The sequence below is a fragment of the Chinchilla lanigera genome, unplaced genomic scaffold, assembly GCF_000276665.1.
Source record: "Chinchilla lanigera isolate Chin_1 unplaced genomic scaffold, ChiLan1.0 scaffold00028, whole genome shotgun sequence".
In the NCBI taxonomy this organism is placed as follows: Eukaryota; Metazoa; Chordata; class Mammalia; order Rodentia; family Chinchillidae; genus Chinchilla; species Chinchilla lanigera.
In genome coordinates, this window is record NW_004955429.1 from 20,142,004 (window position 1) to 20,162,451 (window position 20,448).

The 20,448-nt window shown below is 47.1% G+C and overlaps 1 protein-coding gene across 1 annotated transcript in view; it reads left to right on the forward strand.

The window, feature by feature from the left end:
- Positions 1 to 20,448, forward strand: part of Frmd4a (FERM domain containing 4A) — a gene marked incomplete at its 3' end in the record, with an annotated part of 571,102 nt that overhangs the window by 160,405 nt on the left and 390,249 nt on the right.

Genomic DNA, 20,448 nt, shown 5'->3' on the forward strand with positions numbered 1-20,448 from the left:
AGCACCCCTCTGGACCTTGGAGGGTGCTGTTCTTACTGGCTGAAACCCTGCACCCCGCGCTGCCCTCTCTGTCTCAGCTTACCCTGTGGGTGGGAAGTTGGATGCCACTCCCTCTGGGGTTGCTCCGAGCATGGTCTGCCCAGCTTGTGCAAGTCTTCTGCACCATCTGTGTGAGCGCTCATTCGTTTGCTGCTGTCTGCAATGGGTTGTGAGTCTGTGGACAGCAAGCTTTACAGTATTTTGTTCAGCCTGTGCGTACTGGGTACACAATGTGTTGCAACAGAGTTGCAAGCCTTTGGCACATACTTGTGACCAACCTGTGAAGACAGAGCACACGTAGGCCATCGGAGGAGGTGGGTAAATACCAGGCATTGCACAGGTGCTCTGCTGCTGATGTGGCTGGTCGTGCTGCTGATGTGGCTGGTCGTGCTGCTGATGTGGTTGGTCGTGCTGCGGTGGACAAGTTCCTCAGTGTGGGGACACTAAGGCAGGACTCTTGGGTTATTTCCTCTTTCCTTTTCCTATCCCGTCCTCTCATGTTAATAATAATAACAGCTAACATTTACTGAAGTTTTAAGAGCTACCAGGGTTAAGGAGCTTTGTGGTAGAGAAACTGTAATGAAAGCCCTGCACCGGCCTCTGTTTAGGGTCTTTGTTGTTCCCTGACTGACATTCAGAACTTTTACATTTCAAGATGCTTCAAGGACTTTACTTTTGTTGTAAAAGCAAATGATTATTTCCCAGATAAAACAAGGCTGTGCTTCCTCTAGGAAAATGGAGAAAAACGCTTGCCTTCCTGCCTGCTTGCTTGCAATATAACTCAGTGAGGACCAGAAACTAGCTAAAAATGGCAAAACAAGTTCGTTTCTGGCGTTGTTACAAAACAGTACTAATGTTTGGTAGCAACACTATGTCAGTATAATATAATAACATATAAATGATCATTGTAATGGCACCAATATAGTAATATCTTAGCACAAGGTAGGGATACATATGTTTTAGCATATATTTGTTATTATATCAATAAAATATGCTAATATAGTAATTGTATACTTTGTAGTATGCAACATAGTGTATTAATAAAATGTACATTAGCTATTAAAATTTAAATATTTCACATTTTAACATATGATATTTTAAGAATTATAATAGTAATTTCCATTCATTGAACATTTACTACGAGGACAAATTGCTTAAAACTTCTAATCTTCATAAGAAATTTGGAAAGCGTATATTTTTAACCTCATTCTGAGGTGGGAAACCCGGGCCCCAAGAGGCTGAGTCCCTCCTGTCCTTGGAAATGACAAATGGAGAAAACAGTCATTTCCACCAGAGTTGTCTGGCTCCACGCTCCTGATACCGTGCACTCCTTCAAGCAACTCAGAAATGCAGAACAGGAAGACGGGACCCTTCTCCACCCTCACCATACCCTGGGAAGAGCGGGAGGCCAGGTGCACAGCATTGACCTGTGCTTAGCTCACTAGTTACATCTTTAACCGCGTGAGTCCACAGACAGCTTGGTTCCTGGGACCACAGTAGAAACTACAGTCAGCATGGCCTGGGTGCAGGGCCCCAGGCTTGTTGTTGCCACAGGAAAGGAGAGGGGCACAGACCCAGGCTCGCAATTAGGGACGTCCCTTCTGGGTCTCAGACATGCCTTCCAGAGCAGCTCGAGTGTTCCAGTAGTGAAGGCTTTCATGCTTGAGGATCAGGCCTTGGGACAGAAGAGTGGGCAGCAAATGGAAAATACCAACTTGGTAGCTGTTGGGCTTTCAAAGCCTCGGTAGGTGAAAGGTCCTTTCCTCACTGCCAGCCACGCCCTGTGGGCTCTGGAGCTGATGGAGCCACTCTGGAGCACTTCCAGGTGGCCCTGAGACCGGGAGAAGCAGGGCAGTGGGCTTCAGCAGAGAGGACTGCAGGGTCCAGGGCCAGTCCCAGGCCGGGAGGCCAGCTGCGCTTGCAGAGGGAGGCACTCTATTGAGAAAGCAGCGAGGAGAGGCACCCTGCCAGGACCTCACCTCAGTCTGCATACTTTATCCGGAAGTAAGGGTGGCTGGCGCAGCAATGGGACAGGTGGAGGGAGCAGTGAAGACTTCCGATGTGTGGAAACTTGAAGGGTTGTTTTATTTGTAGCAATTCTGTTCAATTTTCCATCAGATTTGTTTGCTACATCCTAACCTGGGGAGTGGGGGGAAGTAGCAAAACCGCTGAGAAGGAAAAAGGACGCTGGCAGTTCTTTGAGCTCATTTATTTCATCCATCCGAGGAGGACTTAATAAGTGCTCACAGTGAGTGCCAGGCAATAAACACATTTCCTTCTGTTGAGATGGTACCAGCAAAGCGAAGTGTTAACGGAGAGATTCCAAACAAGACAAAGCAACCCGGCCCCTTTATCTTGAAAACAAGTTAGAACACAAGGTCTAAGCTAGAAGCAGAAGCAGATGACGGTTCAAAGGCTGGGCTACTTCTTTCTAAGTGTGGTGCTTTTCATATGAGTGAATGATAGCACTGGTAAATTAACTCCATACTAATATTCAAAGGAAATTATGCTAATGGTAATAATTTAGCATCTTCAAAGGAATAAAAAAGCCTTCTGGAGGAGGCTATTAAGTCACAGAAGGTCTCCTTTATCTTACACAGAGAACATGAACTTGCACATATTTGGTAAATGAGGAAAGTAAAACTTGGCCATTTCACTAAAGATGTCAAAGAAAATACTATATTTCATACTAAGAAAGCCAATTTAGAAAGTATAATGTAGGATACCACGAACTTAACAAAAACTAAAGCCTTTCCTTAAAAAAAAAATCTTTACAAATTAGAAGAACTCCCTATCAGATACATGGGTTTTCTGTTATTCTTTGATCTCTATAGATTTTTTGGTTAGAGATTCATATTTAGCCCTTATATGTGCATGTACATGTATTATCTGTCTTTTGTTTTAAAATTGGTGCCTATGAAGGTGAATCCGGTGGATACGCCAGTGTATGTAGAAGCGGTGGGGCGAGATTTAGATCTATACACATCATTCACAGGACCTAAGATAACTTTTAATTTACAGTAGCACCCTACTACCCACTGCTGCACTGTCCAACATTTCAGTTACTCACAGCCAATTCAGGTCTGAAAATATTAAATAGAAAATTCTAGAAATAAACATTTTATGAGCTTTGAATGGCACACCATTCTGAGTAGTGTGAAGACGTGCACCATCCTGCTGTATCTCACTGGGACATGAAGCCTCCCTTTGTCCGAGGTGTCCACATTGAATATTCTGTTAGTCATTTAACGGCCACCCCAGCTATCAGACCAACTGTTGTGCAATTTCAGTGCGTGTGTTCAGGGGTAGGTGCTGTCTGAGGTTTCAGACATCCGCCAGGGGTCTTGGAGCACATCCTCTACAGTGAGAGGGCTTCCTGTACTTTACGTACACAGCAGCTAGGTCATAGTTCTCAGGTAAGGCCCTTGGGCAGATGTCAAGAATATTAACCTTTAGTCTAAGCTAAGCATACCTCTACCTGGTGTCTCTGTGCATGCAGCAACTAGCTAAAGAAACCCAGGAATGTAGTTAAGTAACAGAGGTTCTGAATCCACATTCCAAGAAGCAGAGAAAGAGAAACTCCAGGTGAACATTAAACTGCCCGGGAGTAAAGTACGGTCAGTGACCAAGTTACCGTACTGGTCTTGCTCTGGTTTCCTGTGCTTCACGCATCCCTGAGGCCTGACCTGTGTCCCTCCCGCACGAGAGCATGCCGAGGAAATTCAGTCCCTGTGGGTGCCCATCAGCTCTTGCTGCAGAGTTCAGAGTGCTGGACTTTCATCCCCCAAACAAACTTGCAGCAGAGCTCCCTGGCTGCACCGAATTCCCAGCACCCAAAACGGCATTGGGGAGTACCTGCATCGCCAAAATAAGCTCTTAAGGTAGCCATTGCCACTTACTGGTATTGCGTAAATGCCAACTTAACAGCTGTAACTGGGCCAACAAGTGACAGCTACTCTATCTACTATGAGGGCCCTAACCCCATGCTGAGCACCGGAAATGTGGCCAGTCTGCACACACATGTATTGTAAGCATAAAAAGCAAGCTAAAGTTTGAAGTCTTAGTATAAAAATATATTTCATAATTATTATACTCGTGACAAGGTGAAATCACACTACACTGGGTTTATGGCGCAACCAACTATATTACTAGAATTACTTTTACCTCCAAACTTTGCTGTGTGGCGGCGACATTCCAAGTGTGTGGTAAGGCGACAGTGTTCTAATTCCTCTTCTAATAAATCTTCCAAAATCTTATTTCTGTCACACAGTCTCGAGCCAGAGAACGTTTATTTTCCCATGGACTTCGCTTTGTGTCTGTGTTTCTCATCCTCCTTTGGTTATTCCAGTAACTCAGAGCCAGCGGGGCCCCGCCGAGCCCCCGGAGCTCTTGTGGGTGGTGAGTCCCGCCACGCAGGCCCAGCTCGGGCCCTGAGCCAGCGGCTGGCACACTCGCCTTTCCTTACTGTGTCTAGTTGGCCTCCACCTCCTCTGCACGGCTGCTGTCTCTCCCTTCCGCTTCATCCAGGTGCAGCGCTGGCCAGCCTTCGGCCGACTTCTCCCCCTGCATCCTCGCTGAGTTGCCTCCTTCCGTGGCTCCCTCACCTTGGTCTCTCAAGTCCTTAGCGGTAGAGCAACTCTTCTTAAGCACAAACTCAACTGTGCCATTGTTCTTCTCAAAATCCTTCTCCGGCTTTCCCCAGTGCACACGGGAGAAAAGTTCCTCCTTTGAATGGCGTTCGAGGCCCTTTATGGTCAGGCCCTGCCTGGCTGCTCTTACCAGCTGCCCCTGCCTCTTAGAATCTTGTGCTCTTGGGTTGCTGCTGTATCACCGTAATGCTCCCATGTCCCGTCCTGTACCTCTGCCCATTCTGAGTCCTGGGCCCGATGTGGGAGATAGGCATCAGGTTTCGGGTTCATCTCACGTGGAAGGCAAGTGTGGCCAGATGTGGAGTTCAAATTCCATTCGCTAAATGTGTGGCAGTGTCCCGTGTGTGCTACATGGTAGGGAGCTAATAGTCACATCCACTATGGACCACCTGGGGCAAAGGACCAGGCGGCCCTTGCTGCAGCCAGAAGAGCAGGACTTGGTGCTGCAGGCACTGGTGGGGCTTTGGGGTAACGGGGACGATGATGCCATTTGCCAAGGGATAGTCACTGCTTCCAGTGCATGAGTTAGGTGTCACCATCCCCATTTTAAAGCTGAAGGAACCAAGACTTAAAAAAGAGAAGTCACTTCCCCAGTGTGTCAGAGTGCTGAAAGATCGGAACCCTTAGTTGGCTGTAAGCCCCACCCCACACGCACCACGCCAATGCCTCCGACATGTATACTGTGGTCGGCAGTGCTCTGAATCTGCGGTAAGATGACAGGGTCACATTCCGCAGGAAGGAAATGCCTGGAGGCAGTGAGCCCGGACTCCACTTGGGCACAGAGGCAGGCTAAGAGCCATGGAGAAGGCTCGAAGGCTCTGGTGTTAGGCCAGGCCCCATGGTCTCAGGACAGTCCTGGGACAGCTGCCATTAGCCTGGTCTGACCTAGGGGCCTCCTTCAAGGAGCAGAGGGGATGTTTCTGCAGCCTGGCTTTACAGTCGGTCTAGATGTTGGCTGTGGCTTTCAAACCCGAACCCCCAGGCTGCAGGGGTGGGGATTTGGGTCAGAGCCACGTCTATCCTCCTCTGCTCTGTCCACGGGAGCATCTCTATCAAGTCCATGAAGGGCCACCTACTTTCGGAAAGCACCCATCTAGACGGCTGTAAGGTGCATTGGGCCTTCCTGACCCACATGCTCCACGAAGACAGTCTGGTTAGGAGAACAAGCAGGAAAGCTGCCTCTTGGATGGAAAAGCCCAGCGAAGTCACTGGTCCAAGGCTTGCTCAGGTTTGCAAGCTGTGCTCTAGGAACACCCAGGAGTCTAGGGCACATCAAAGTTCCCACTAACATGTTTTCTAAGCAGGGTTGAGTTGTGTGTAAAACGGCTCAACTGTCTTATCATGACTTATTTGGGGTGTATAAAAACATTTGAGGCACATAGCCCTACATAGATATCACTCAGTTTAAGCAATAAAATGCAGCTGAGAGAGAGGGGGACCATGCAACCTTCCCACTGCACTGCTCCTGCTGACCTCCCCCAGGCAACCGCTACACTGAAGTAGTTATCATCTCTTACCTTTATTTATTATTATTACCAATGGTTATAGCAAAACTCAGCAATATTGCAAATATACATATGTATGTCTTAGTGCTTTTAGGAAATGGTATCTAGGTGTGTGCATCCTAAAGGTCTGAATCTTCTGCAACTTCTTTGCCTCACTCGGTGGTTTTTGTGTGAAAGTCACCTGCATAGATACATAGATACAGTCCTAATTCATTCATTTCCCTGCTCAAAAAAAATTGCCTGAGAATGATGTTGGTTGGCTGTACCACAAATCACATCTCCATTCCCTTGCAGGGACATTTGCATTTTTAAAAAATGTAAACAATACTGCAGTGAGCTCGCAGATGGACATCTCCCAGGGTCTCACCTTGGGCGGGGGCTGTGGGATCTGAGCCTCCTAACATTTAGAAATTTCTCTCCAAAGACAGTGAACACGAGCACACATTTTGCTCCCCTGTATCCCACCTCTGTCTTCACTGCGCTCTGCAGCCTGTTTGTCTGTGTACAGTTAAAGATGATGTCCAAAAGGTAGGGTGTAAAAGTCTCTGTCTACACACAGCACATCTATTGCACTTGTTTTATTGTGTCTTAAAAATGAAAACAAAGACGGAGATTTGATCACTTACCTCCAAAACCTCTGTCCACTCTCACTCTTCTCTCACATTAGGGTCCTACAGCTGGTTCTTAGAGCTCTAATTCTTGACACCCAAGCTTCTGCAGGGCAGCTCATTATTTGCTGTCACTATTGCTAAACTGGGCTCGGGGGTACTAGTACTAGTCCCGTCTCTCAGAGGGTGTGTTCAGGAGTTTACATGTTACACTGTCAACACAGTGATCTTGCAAACACCAAGCTGGAGGGGATTGTGAACCGGCTGAGGGTCACTTCATTCATGGTTGAGTACCAGCCTACAATTGCTCTGTGGACAGTATTCTTTTCAGGCTAATGAGCAAAGATCAGAGCTTTACTTAATAGCCAATGTTGTGCCTTTGCCAAATGTAGGCCACGGACGTCACCCTGCACTGTTCAAGTTTTGCAGCTGTTTAGCAGGAAAAGCAGTGCTGATGTATTTGGCTCCTCCTCCACACATGGTAACATAGATACCCCGTATCCACCGGAACCCAGCAAGAGGAGCCAGAAACTTACTCGTGCTGACAGCAGCTACGACCAGGTTCACAGCAGCTCTGACCAGGTTCAGTCAGTGCTATGAATTTGAATCGTATTGCTTTTATATAGCTAAGAATTTCACATATTATTTGATGTTACACTTACCTAAGAACTCTAAGCACGGGGAGGTTATATTTCTGGTGATTACATGTGTTTAAGGAGCTACATTTAAGATAAAAATAAGTTAAGGAACATGGGAGGCCTGATAATTGGTGGTCTTTGAAAGAGGTTCACATATCCCTGAAGTGAGGCCTGACCTCTCACATAGCTGAGATCCAGCAGGCCCCTGAAGCAGGACTTTCTCAGGTCTTAGAGGTGCCTTTGCATTGTGATTATGAAGGGTGACTTTTCTCATCTACTTTGTGTCCTCAGGGGCCCACTGCTTACCCCTTCTGGGTGGAGATCTTCTGTCTCCATCACCGTGTGGCTCCCTCAAAGTGGATATAGGGACCCCTGATGTCTACAAGCCAGTGTTTGAAGGCAGGAGAGAGAATCTCCCTGCCCAACCTCTTTGGGGTCATTTCAGATGCCTCCCAGTCAAGTACTTCAAACACAAGATCTCTTAGGATAGGGAATTGGTTACCTCTGTTCTAGAGGCCAAGCAGAGGATGCTGAAGTGACAGTAAGAAGATACTACTGCCCTAAGGCTGTCAGGACCCTGCCGAGAAGTGTGGCTACCCAAGCTGCAAGCCCAAACCATGGCTCAGGACTAGAAAGGCAGCAGGGGCTGCCTGGTAGGCTGTAAGTCTGGAAGGGAGACAGCCCAGAGAGGTATTAGGAACCCAGAGAAAGGCCGTGAGTCCTGTTGCCCTCCAACCCACTTTCAGCACTTCCTACTGGCAAAGTCAGCTAGCAAGAGAGCTGAGAAATGTACTTCCTGAAACAGAGCAAAGCCAGGGAGGGATGGGGAGCAGAGAGCGATGCCGCTGTCCTAGGTTCCGTTTACTTGTTGATAACTCACACTGGCAAGGGCGGTTGTTGGACAAACCTGCATTTGACACAACGGTAAACGAACAGGAGTCCTGTTTTATACCAGTTCTCATTGGTGATTCTGTCTGCCTGGAGCCTGTGCCCTGTGCTGGAGCGGCTCTGATTCGCTCTGTGTACTTAAGAAAGAATGACTGATCGACTGGTAATGTCTGTCATGAGAGTGGAATGGGAGTAGCAGCTCTTAGATTTAGCATATAAGGGTGATGGCAAACCTTGTAGAGATCAAGTACCAAACTGCAACCCAAAACCCACTTATTCATTGCAACGTGCCAATACTGCAGTTTTAAACTCGAACACTGAGGTTCTGGTTTAGGCAAAACAACTCTATATTAACATATTTTGTCTTAAAAGAAAAATGCGATAATGTGTGTGCCAGAGGATCACCACCAGTGGGTCCTGTCCCTATCCTTCACTTCATCAGAAAAATCAAAACTTAGCATTTATCTGGAGCAGGCGTGACCTTTATCCATAAAGCTCAGTGAGTAAGTGTTCATTTCTTTACCATTTTAAAACTGAATTAATTTGCATCTAAATCTTCGTTTCTCTTGGATGCACAGGGATTTCTTTCAGTCTTGTCCTTCTTCTCACATGCTATACAGACACCGAGCAAAGGTCTCTGTGCTGTGGTCCATCACAGGCCCTGCTGCTGCTTGCTGTCAGCCTTGCATGATGGAAGTTGGGTAGCTCTTTGCACCCCATCTCTCTGGGCCCATGAATCTTTGCCAAGGCCTGGGACCCTGGTGTCCAGGACCCAGCATTCCCAGGAACCCAATGCTACCATCTTACCTCGGGCCTCATCTGTTTCCTGGATCTGCTGCAAAATAGGGTAAAGATCTGGGGTGCTCATAACCTCTTCCCAGGCTGCATGCTGAAGCTCAACAAAAGATGCCAGCTATAGACATCTGTTCCCTGGTGTCCCCTTGATAAGCACAACCAAGATGCCAAACAGATATTTATGTATTTATTTATTATTTAAACATTTTAGTTTTTAAAGACCATCCTGTGTAATCTCACTTATCTGCAGAATCTAAAAATGTTGACCTTCTAGAAACAGAGTGCAGAAGGATAGTTCCCAGAGCCTAGGGATAAAGGGAACTTGGGGAAAGGGGAATGGATCAGATGGTTATTTTATTTTTCATGAAATCTTGTCTGCATTATCTCCGGATTTGCCCAGTGGAAGCATGTGAATGGATCCTGGCTTGGCACAGAGTTATGTATGTTCCAGCATATTCTAGCATCCTGAGAAGGCCCCACGGCCTCCCTTCATGTTGCTTCTCCCTTCATCCCTGCTCTGCTCCATCCAGGGATCCCGGCAGCATCTCTGCAGCAAGTCTAGGTTTGGAGACTAGAAGCGGAGGCAGCAAGTCCCCCATAAGTAATTTCTGCCTTTGCACAAGGGTGGAATCATCCCTTGAATGAGGGGTCTGGGAGCCTGCTATGCTGTTTTCTAAAACAGAGCAGAGAAAAAGAGAGGGGAAAAGAAATGGATTAGACATCTCCAAAAATTAACTTCAAGATTTCCAAGAACTGTACCCTGGCGATGGGAGGCAGGGTGGAGAAAAGGTCACAGGAGGGAAGGCTGCTGTCCCAGTCCAGGACTTCGTTCTGTCCATCCCATCTTCACTGTCCACAATGAACACACTCGGTGCCAGGTTCTGGGCCCAGAAGGCACCGCCAGGTGGGAATTCCCACAGTTCCTAGGCGTGTGAAAAATCCAATCCTTAGGGTAGTATGCCATTCTAAAGTGAGATTTCTCTACGAAAAGCCCATCGTCTGCAGATTACTCGGTCTTTCTATGAATGAGTGTACTATTGGTAACTTGCCATTGTGGAGTCATTTTTAAAAGTGCTGATGTATTTTCACCTTGTTTCATTAGCTAACGTTTATTGGAAATGTGTAGTTTGGGGATCCTGGTGGTGAGCAGGTTTCCTAGGAAACCACCTGTGATGGAGAGTGGAAGCTCTAAAACAGGGAGGGGGGAGAAATACGAAAGGAAAAAATAAACGACTAGCTGAGTCCCTAGGTCTTTAATTAATAAAGAAAATACCCTATTCTGAAATCTTTTGGAACTGCTGATGGGGCAGAAGCAGGGGATGGTGGGAAAAGTACGAGCAGGTACACTGGCTGGACAGGGAAACAGTCCAGGACTTTCAGCCCCGTTGATATGCGAATCACTAAGCAAGAGGCAAGAGAAATGACAGTGCCACCTCCATTCCAGCTTCGAGGAAGAAATAGGGACAACAAGCTAACTGGGCCCCCAGTACCGCGTTTCCTTTTCCATCCGCCAGTTGGCTCATGCGCCTGCCAGGTGCCATGTACCCTAGAAGAGACAAAGGTGTTTCAGGTATTGTTGTCCCTGTCACCAAAGAGCTGACGTCTATCCTGGAGGGAAGACTGGCCCGTGTGAGCCAGTCACGAGAAGGAGACTGCACGGAACTCTGCGTCATAGTGGGTCACTACTATTCCAAGTGAGGATTCTAAGAGAACGCCACAGTTCTGAAAGCGCCAACCCCTGGACTTCCAGGCTTTGATACGCACCAGTTACCTTGCTATTTCTTCACCGTGGCCAGGCCCAGGCGCCATCGCTGTAAGATGAACAGAAAGCTGCTCAAAATGCTAGATTTTGTCTCGCTATGCATTGTATCATACTATGCTGTGTTTATATGGCATTGAACAGCACCACGGCCAATCACACCCTGCTGTCGTTTCTGAACTCACGGATGTTAGGAGCGAATGGCCATGTGGAATATCTTACAGAGCAGGAAGGAAAAATTTGCTCTTTGTACATTTTTTCCTGTAATCTGGGTGCTATTTTCAGCATAGTAGAGGAATGCAGACAAATATTAGTGCTAATCTTTATTGACAACTTACTATGAGTCATCTGAAAGCATTCCCGAAGTACTAAGTCACTTAATCTCTATAATAACTCTGTAAAGTAACTCCTGATCTTTGGGTCATTTTTGTTTTGTTTATTTGTTTGCAGGACTGGAGATTGAACCCAGGGCTTCACACTGAGCTAAATTCCCGGGCCCTTTTTAGAAATGTTTATTATTAGACAGGGTCTCACTAAATCACTAAATTGCCAAGGTTGAGCTTGAACATGAGCTCGTTTGGCCTCGGCCTCAGTGCGTTGGGATTACAGATGTGTCTGCCATCCCAGCTGTGCATGATCTTCTCCAGGAGCAGTCCTCCAAAGTTGGTCTGAAACACTGTATGTCCCCGTGACTGATACATAGAACTCACGTTGTTTTTTTTTAATTTTAAAGAGAATAAAATTTTTAAAAACATTAAAAATGATGCAAAATTTCAAAACAAGATGATAGGAAATCAACGATGGCTGTTGTATTGCATATTGGTATCTTCAAGGTAGCTATTCAGATTACCAGGTAGAATTCATGTTTTCAACCCATGAGTATTTTTAGCATATATTATCTTGATACAGAGAAGAAAATATGTGTTTGATCAGAAAGAGGTTAATTCAAGTCACTCAGTAAATCAGGGGTAGAACTAAGATTCAGATTTTCACTTCCTGCGTCTTTCTTGCTTGCTTAGCAGTTCTGCTCTGGTTGTCCCCTTCCTGACAGGCTTTGCTGGTGCTTCCTCTGCTTTCGGTCTTGGACACATGTGTGTCTTTGACCAGACTCACTTTCTCTTTCTCTGTAAGCTCCTGTCTCTTCATGGTAGTCACCAGTGTCCAAGTCACCCAGCAATAAACCTTGAAATGACCTTGATGTCTGCCTTTTCTCTGCCTCTAGAATCTTATCAGCTACCAACAGTTTCTCCAGGCCTCAGTCAAATAAAACAGCAGTGGGAGGCGCCTGCTCAGGACAGGTCAGTTCTGAATATTTCTTTCCACATCTTTGCCTGACTCTGGTCACTTCCATCCCCAAGCTTTCCCTTGACTCAGGTCCTTCTGCAGCGCTACCATCGCCTCCCCATCCGTATCATCTACCCAGACCAGGCGTCCTGGAAAGCCATCACAATCATTCCAGCCCAAAGCCTCTTGCTTTCCCCCAGGCCTGGGAAACTGCCCTGTCCTTTGCACTCATAGATGCCATCCCTGAATCAGTACACTCCCATAGGGCATCCTGGCCTGAAAGTCCCCTGTGAGGGACGCAAATTGTGCTGAGACGATGATCAAACATCCGGTGATGCCACTGATAGTAGACAGAAAAAGAGAGTTGAGATGCATTTATTGCCCAAGATGGTTTACAGCAGGAACCCATGAGGGGGGAATAAAAATTGTAATATGATTCAGAACAAAGGTAATTGTCTGCATTGTTCAAAAGATTTGTCTGACCACACTGTAGATTTGAACAAGAAGAACAACAAACAGGAGAAAGAGAAATGCGAAAGAGTTCTCTGCATTAGGAAGCTCCTGCTTTTCCCTCCCCTTTCTCCCCTCCTCCACCCTCGCTTCCCTTCCTCCCTCAGATGGTCCTGGAGGAACCCCCAAGGCACAGCTGACTGATGGGATCCACCGTGCTGTGCCTCCCTGAGCAATGCTGATTTGCATTTTAACACAACCTCCTGTCAAAAAAAGAAGAGAAGAAAGAAATGCTAAGAAAGGATTTTGAGTATTAACCAGCACACGAAGAGGAAATTGAGGGACCTCAGTAAGTCCCTGCTTTTGTCATTGGATAGGGTTCAAGGAGGGCCCCCAAGAGGAGATAGGGACCTCACCTTGCCCCTTCATTCCCATGGAATAGGTTCACCAGCTCTCACCACAGAAAAGCACTTCAAGATTCATCAGAGCAGGGCACTGGCGGACTTGTTGGGCAGAGTTGAAGAAGGAGTTCAGGTGCTCCAGAGCGACACGCTCAGGCTGGGCTGGGGTAGGGAGGTGCTCTTGAGGGTGCCCTCGGGATAAGGTATCTAAGGTGTTGTGCCTAAAAATATTCTTTGAACCACTTGAATCTATTTCTTCATCTTTGAGTCAGTTGCTGCCCTTGACTTTGAGTCAGTTAGATTAATTTGTGGATCTTTAAGGGATTTGAGCATGACGGGCATGGAAGAAAACAGACAAACAAACAAGCAAAGCCCAGGGAATACAAATAAGCCTAGGAAGTACAGAGAGGCCTAGGGAGTAACCATGTGGAGCGAAGGTACCAGGCTGTATTGAAATTCTCTGCTTCATGTTTTGAGAATCCAGAATTTATTTTCCAAAGCAGCTGTACCATGTTACACCGCCCTCCACAAAGGGGCCAGAGGTGTTTCCGTCCTCCGCGTTCCTGCCAACCTGTGCTTTTCTGTTTGGCTTTTAATCATAGCCCTCCGGATGTGTATAAGGCAGCGTCTCATTGTGGTTTTGATCTGCAGTTCCCTCGTAATCAGTGTTGCTAAACATCTTACATCTTGTCATATGTTTATTGGCCACTTGTATATCTTCCTTGGGAAAATGTCTGTTCAGGTCATTTGCCCATGTTTTAATTGGGTGACCTTTTCCTTGCACGTATGTTACCAGAGGTAGTGGGAAGATTCAAGCTCAGATACTTTAGGACACTTGAACTTTAATCCTGCCTGTTAACATCTAGCTTTTAGTGCTGGTCTTTACCTTTCTGGGCTCTGTTTCTCTCATTGACAAATGAGGGCGTTAGATTAACATTCTCCGGGGCTCTTCTAAGTTATAAAGCCTTGGATACTCGGAGATGTTCAAACACAAGCTCTGGAGGGTGTACTGTATGCAAACTCTTCAAATCCATGTCCCGGGGCTGCATTTCCAGTTGAGGATGCAGAGCTTTGGATTTCTGTTTCTCTTGATTCTTGCAGGTGTTTGATGGATGTCGACAGTATTCATACTCTCAGAAGCAGTCACCAGATTGCACCTTCTGAGGGGTCAGCATTTTACTCAGTGAGATTTTCTGCTTAAACTGTTTGACAGTTTCTCTTAGTAGCAGAACAGTATGCTTTGCTTAGAAAAGCCATGCTCAACGACTTAGAGAGTATCACCAGCCCAGGTACATAAATGAAGAGTGCCTCTTAAAAAACCACTAGCGCATGATGGAGAGGAGGCATACCAAGGGTTTGAAGAAGGGAAAGCTGGAACTGTGCAGTTAGAAAAAAACTCACTTTCCTGTTTACAGCATCTTTGTTAAAAAAAAGGTTTTTCATTTTTTATAATGCCTCCATCTGTAATAGAATTTTTCTTATATATTATAGATCCCAATAAACAGCAGTCACCCTTTATGACAACACAGTCTGTTAGGGCAAATCTTGCCCTTTGGTGGCTGAGACCCTGCTGTCCCAGGGCAGGTCTGGGCCATTCACCTGCCATTTTTTTTTGGGTCCAGTCTTCCAGAGAATCACATCCCAAACCAGACCTCAGTGCCCTTGGGTGCCGCCCTTATCTGGGTGGGATAATGACCAACTCCTTATTTCCCTGAGAAGCTGAGAGCTTAGTCTATAGGAAGGGGGTGGGGATGAAGGACGGTGAGTGGAGTCATAGCATAAAGGACAAGGTTGGTGTGTAGCTTCAGAGGGTGAGCATAAGAGACACGTAGCATTCAATAGCTCAGATCCTCAAAGCACCCCCAAGTGATAAGGAGGACAAAGATCTCCATCACAGCAGATTGGAGTGAGTATTAAATTATATGTACAGAGCACTCAGGATAGCCCCTGACTTACGGCACATGTATAAATCCTCATTTAAGATGTATTTTTCTTGTGCTAGCCTGCAGCTTTGGATTTAAGAATCCTTGAAAATATACAGACATACAACTTAGCATTAATAATATGGAGAATAAACAATGCATGGGTTAAAAACTATCTTTCAGTGATACTGATTTTGGTTGTCTCATAGAATATAAACACACTCAAGGAGTAAAGAAAAAGAATTACAGTCTGGGTAGAAAAAGCATAAAAATATAACAGAAGCTTCCAGAAGGAGAATTGAACCTCTCTACTAGATGGGAAGCTAAGAGCCACAGTATCTCTTATAAAAAACATGGATTTAATAAAATATGTTAGTTTTCCATGATCAAGAGGGATAAAAATATGATTCAGCTTCAACAACGTTTACTGTAGACCATTTAAGAAACAGACTGATTTTCCTAAATGCTATTTATTTCATGGCCACTGCACTCTGACTTCCACCATAGTTACAGCCATTTTTGACTACCAAATTCCAAGCAACCATGGGCTTTGTTTGCATATATCTTCTTGTTTCTGCTACATGTGTGTGGTAACAGCACCAACAAAAGCGATTAGAGAAAGGTTGACAGAAAAGGGGCACGCACGCTGGGTGTTAGAATGGAAGATGGACATACAACCGGAGATAGATCCTGGAGATTTCTAGTCATTTTAGACCATGAGTTGTTTCAGAGGTCAGGGAAAGGGCGGGGTGGCCGGTCCAGGCTATGGGAACAAGGGCTTAATGGGGCTGAGGAACAATGATTATGTGCAGACCAGTAGGAAAATGTTCCAGTATTTTAACCTCTGACTAGCTGAGTGCCCTTGTTGCCAGTATGTAGGCTAAATTTATTCTATTAGTTCTCTGTTCCAGCCACACTAGGAAGACACTAACGTTTACCATTTATGTTGCTGTCATTGTCATCAAACCTTTACTCTATAACTAGAAATAGATCTTGATCTCGAACGGAAGAACAGTCAAGGCTGTACTCTTTTCCACTGGGCATAGCTGGAGTCATCTGCTTCCTTCTGCCGCCATCTTGTGAAACCTCTGAGAGAAGAGGCAAGTCTCGGTCACCTTGGTGTTTCTAACATCTGGCTCTGGGCTAGGCACAGCGACTGTGCTGGGACACCTAGCTTGTCTCTGTCCCGAACAGCTGTCTTCCTATGGCGGGCAGCGTGCTCATGCTTGCATTCCGGCAGGCTGAGTGTACAGCAGCTTTGTTCAGAGTATTCTGGCAAGCCCAGCCCCAAAGGGCTGCTACAGAAAGACTCCCAGGGCTCACGTCACTCCAGCTCATGAAAGCAAAAGGAAGAGGGAAAGGAAAGAGGTGGAATGAAAACGTGTTCAGATAGAATTAAAGTCAGAGAATTGAGATGGAAGTGACAGCCTTGTACATTCAGAGGTGGGAAATTAGATACCAACTGAGGTCTAATAAAAAGAGAGATGACCCAGGATAGCGGAAGGAGAGAGCTGGGGAAGGGATCGCCCCCACGAGGAAGCTGGGGAAGGGATCGCCCCCACACCAGGGGTCTGTATTCGAGGAGAACAGCTTTTCCCGGGCTCTGTAGTGTGAATTTTCCTCATCCCTCTCCACTCGCCTCCACTCAGCTTCAATTGCTGCACTCCTATTAGGCAAACACCTTCTTGATGGTGAGATCAGTATGTGCTGATTTCGAGTCGCAAAGGCAGAATTCGGAAGATGGGAGTCTCAGTGGGCAAGGAAGAAAGAGAGGGAGATGTGAAACTGACTCAAAGCTTCCGCTTAGTCAAATACAAGACCCGTTTGTCATTCTTTCCGGCTTGAAAACACACACTTTCCCAGGCGGAATGAGGAGAGCTCTGTACGCTATGCAGGTAGACTGCGCACCTTATCTCAGAGTCACAGCGTATCCTTCCTCAGGGGCTGGAGAATTACTCCCTCGGGGAAGATGGCTGTTCATGAATAAAGGCCCAAGTTATGCTCCATTCATTCCATTTGGAGGAAAACAAAGCCCAAGCGGTGAGATCTTTCTCGGAGGAGGGACCTTATGAAGGTGCGTCCATGTGCATCTGCTCAGAGGCGGGAAGAACGGCATGACCCTTGGCTGTTTCACCCGGGCATAGCTCTTGTTGAGTTGGAACACTCAGCATGCATCAGGAATGGAAGGGGAATGGGAGAATGGTATTGTTCACGAGAAATTACCTGACAGGGAGGTGGAGAAACTGGGCCTGCAGAGAGGGTTCACCAGGATTTAGCCTTCACTTCCTGGCAGAACCTGAGCTCCTCCCTCTGCCTCGCTCGAGCTAAATACATAATGTAATTATGAGTACTGTGAAACTAACTTGTTCCCAGGGACTAATTAAAACAAGATGATAGCAAAACCACTAACAATCCAGCCAGACAGGGCAGTGCGAGCCTCAGATTGGACCTGGAGGAGAGGCAGACAGGGTGAGGGAGGGACCAGCTTCCTTCAGAATTAGTTGAGCACTCAGAATTCACCTCCTGACTCCTTACCTCTGAGAACTTGACACCATGAATCTAAAAGCTGAAGTTTCTGTTTAATACTGATGATTACCCTAAAAAAATGTTATTTTTTACTTTAAAAATATTTCCCCATGAAAATATGGAAAGAGAATGGCATTTTACGTGTAAAGCCTCTAATCCTAAAAAAGGTGTTTTTAAAAAATCTGTCCCCTAAAATCTCTTTATTTTCTTTTTATGTAATTGAAAAGGACATCGTGTTCTGACTCCTGCTGTAAGAGAGTTTGTGATCAAGTGTTATAAGTCCCCATCTGCAGTAATTTTTCTTCTATTTTTGCCTCTATTGTCAACAAACAGTGGTGCTTTACAATTTTTCTATCCCTCTCCAAGTCTTCTGCCCTATCCTCATCTCATCTACGTCTCTGTCTCTGTAATTTTCCATCCATTCATCCCTCCAACTACCCATCCTTGCATTCACCCATCCGTCCACCTATTCATTCTTTCCAAGCTTTATTCCAGAAAGATTTCACACAACAGAATAGGAATAAATAAGACAAGGGAAAAATGGTAAAGGGAGCCCAAAATAAAATTAGTTTACCAAAAAGCCTTCTAGAAATTACCGAAACGCCTTCTAGAAATTGCCAAAAAGCACATCAACTCTATGGCTCTAAATTTTCTAGCAGTCAGAGTAAATAGGGGAAAATCAGCCTGGCCCAACACTCATGGGCTTCCCAAGATTACTCATATCAGATGCTAAAGAGACACAAGTTCTTCAAACTGCATCTCATTTCGCCCTCTTTCTGCTCAGCACCACTTGCTTCCAACAAACTCTACTTTCCCACCCAAATTTGCCATGGAGGGACTAACAGCGTACGAATCCCACAGGTGGAGCTAGAAGTATAGCTTTTGTTCTTTGGATGATGGGCTTAGTGCGGACCACAGGGGCAGCTCCTAGACAAACAGAGAAGTCAATGTCCATGGTGCCCATTTTCCATGCGGAATATAGCACCCAGGAGAGAGGAGAGAGTAGGTGGAGAGTCTACTTTCTTCCTCCAGCCGGAGAAAGACCAGCACCTCCGCCAGCCAGGCTTCGGCAGTCACTGATAGGCTTACTGCACTCTGCTAGCTCAGGCTGTCATCAGCCAGTGCCATTATTAGCCCCTCCTACCTGGGCCAGCAGGCGATGGTCCTGTTCTTTCTGAGAGGCCCAAGCATCTGGAGATTGTGCTGCCCCAGCAGGAGAAAAACATGTGGCCAAGTGCCAGCCTCAATATTCTCTTAAGGTCAGTATGGTGCTTAAGGTAAAACTGTCTTATCGGTACTCGGTGTCACCTTTGTACTGCAAGCCCACAGGTGTTAAGAAGGTGGTATCTACTTGGAGGCCCCGCCCTATATCCAGTGAATGTCTTAAGGACCCCTGGCAAGATATCCTCTTTTCCTGTTAATTCCACCTCAGTGTCACCCGCCATCTGCTGAACGGAAACCGCTTTAGTCATTGAGGCACTTCCTTCCACTGCCAGGTCTGAAGTTAGATGAGAATGTGCTTACCAAGCTGTGCCGATTTTCCCTTATCCTGATGAGGTAATAATGAAACAGAACCAGCTCTTCCTAACAGAGAGGCAGAGAGGCTGCCCTGTCTTTGGAACTAGAATGTGCCAGAAAATACTGCTGCTGGATCTCCTTAAAGCCATGAATGGCCCAGATTGCTGAGGAGAAGGTCCCCGTGGACCAGCCACGCCCAAGGCAAGATGGAACCGGTCTCTGTCCGTCCACATTGTGACTCAGGACAGGGCTGCGGGGAGCGGTGATGTGTTGCCCTTGTGGCTTTCAACAGGCGGCTCTTCACAGCAGGCTCGCGCCTGGGCCCCACTCCAGACCAGGTGTGTCCCACGTCCCAAGGGCCCAGAGCCCCCGCTGGCCCACCGCACGTGCAAGTCCCCCTGCCATCCCCTGGACTCAAGGCAGAGGAGAGGAGCGCGGGGCAGTGAGGAGACTCCAGCTACTCTCTCAGCTTCCCTCCTGCCTCACTTCCTGATGAAGCCTCCCAAATGGAGGCTGCTTGCTGCTTGCAGGGAGGCTCAGGGAGAGTGGGATCCAGTGAGGCGGGCCAGACCAGGTCACTGACATCAGAGGGGAGCACAGCCTGCATGCCCCTGCCCTCTACCTTCCTTTCCCTTTGGTGTTTCTCAGTCTGCCTGGTGAACGACGTGGAGAGATGCGCGCAGCTCTCCGCAAACTCCTGCCGGTTACTGTGTGTGTTTCATGCCCCGCTGCTCCAGGAAAATTGCCTGTGTGACTGTGGACCAAAGAGCAGCCTCACCCCATGCAGGGGTCTTCACTTGGGCGGTGGAGCTGGGCATTTGGAGCAGAAGTGAGGAGGTCGGTGTCGTGGTTATGAGGAAAGGGCAAAAAGGCGTGATTTTCATAGCCCAGCTCCCAGCCCCAGAGGCCTCTCGCTGGCCCCGCCGACAGGCAAGGCGAGACATCTCGGGTCAGCGAAGCACAGTGATGTGCCTGTCCATCGGGTGTGTTCGCTCTTGTTTGCTTCTGTCTCCTGAGCACAGATGTGGCGTTGTGTCTCTACGCCCACATTTCTTGTAAAAGGCTGACACATGGCCCAGACCTTCAGCTGAGAGCCTCAGATGTCTCATCTAAGGAGGGGCCACCCAGCTGGCCCCAGACACTTGGCTGGGTGAGGCCATTCCGGGTTGGGATCTGTGTCTTTTCCCGGAGTTTCCAAACCATCCACTTAGCTGGATTTCATCCTCAAGGCCATGTACTGGCCCAGGGAGACACTAAATGGAAGGCCCAGGAGAGTGACAGGGCGGTGACTCGGGCTGACTAGCAAGAGCGGCTAGCAGGCTTGCGTCCCTTCTGCCCCGTTCTCCCCCCATCCCTCTGGAGCTGTCCCCCAGCAGGCCAGGCTTCTCCGCTCCCTCTGCCTCCCCTCTGGTGGTTTTGCTCATGCTGGTATTTTGGGTGTGTCATGATTAGACGGGGATTTGTGA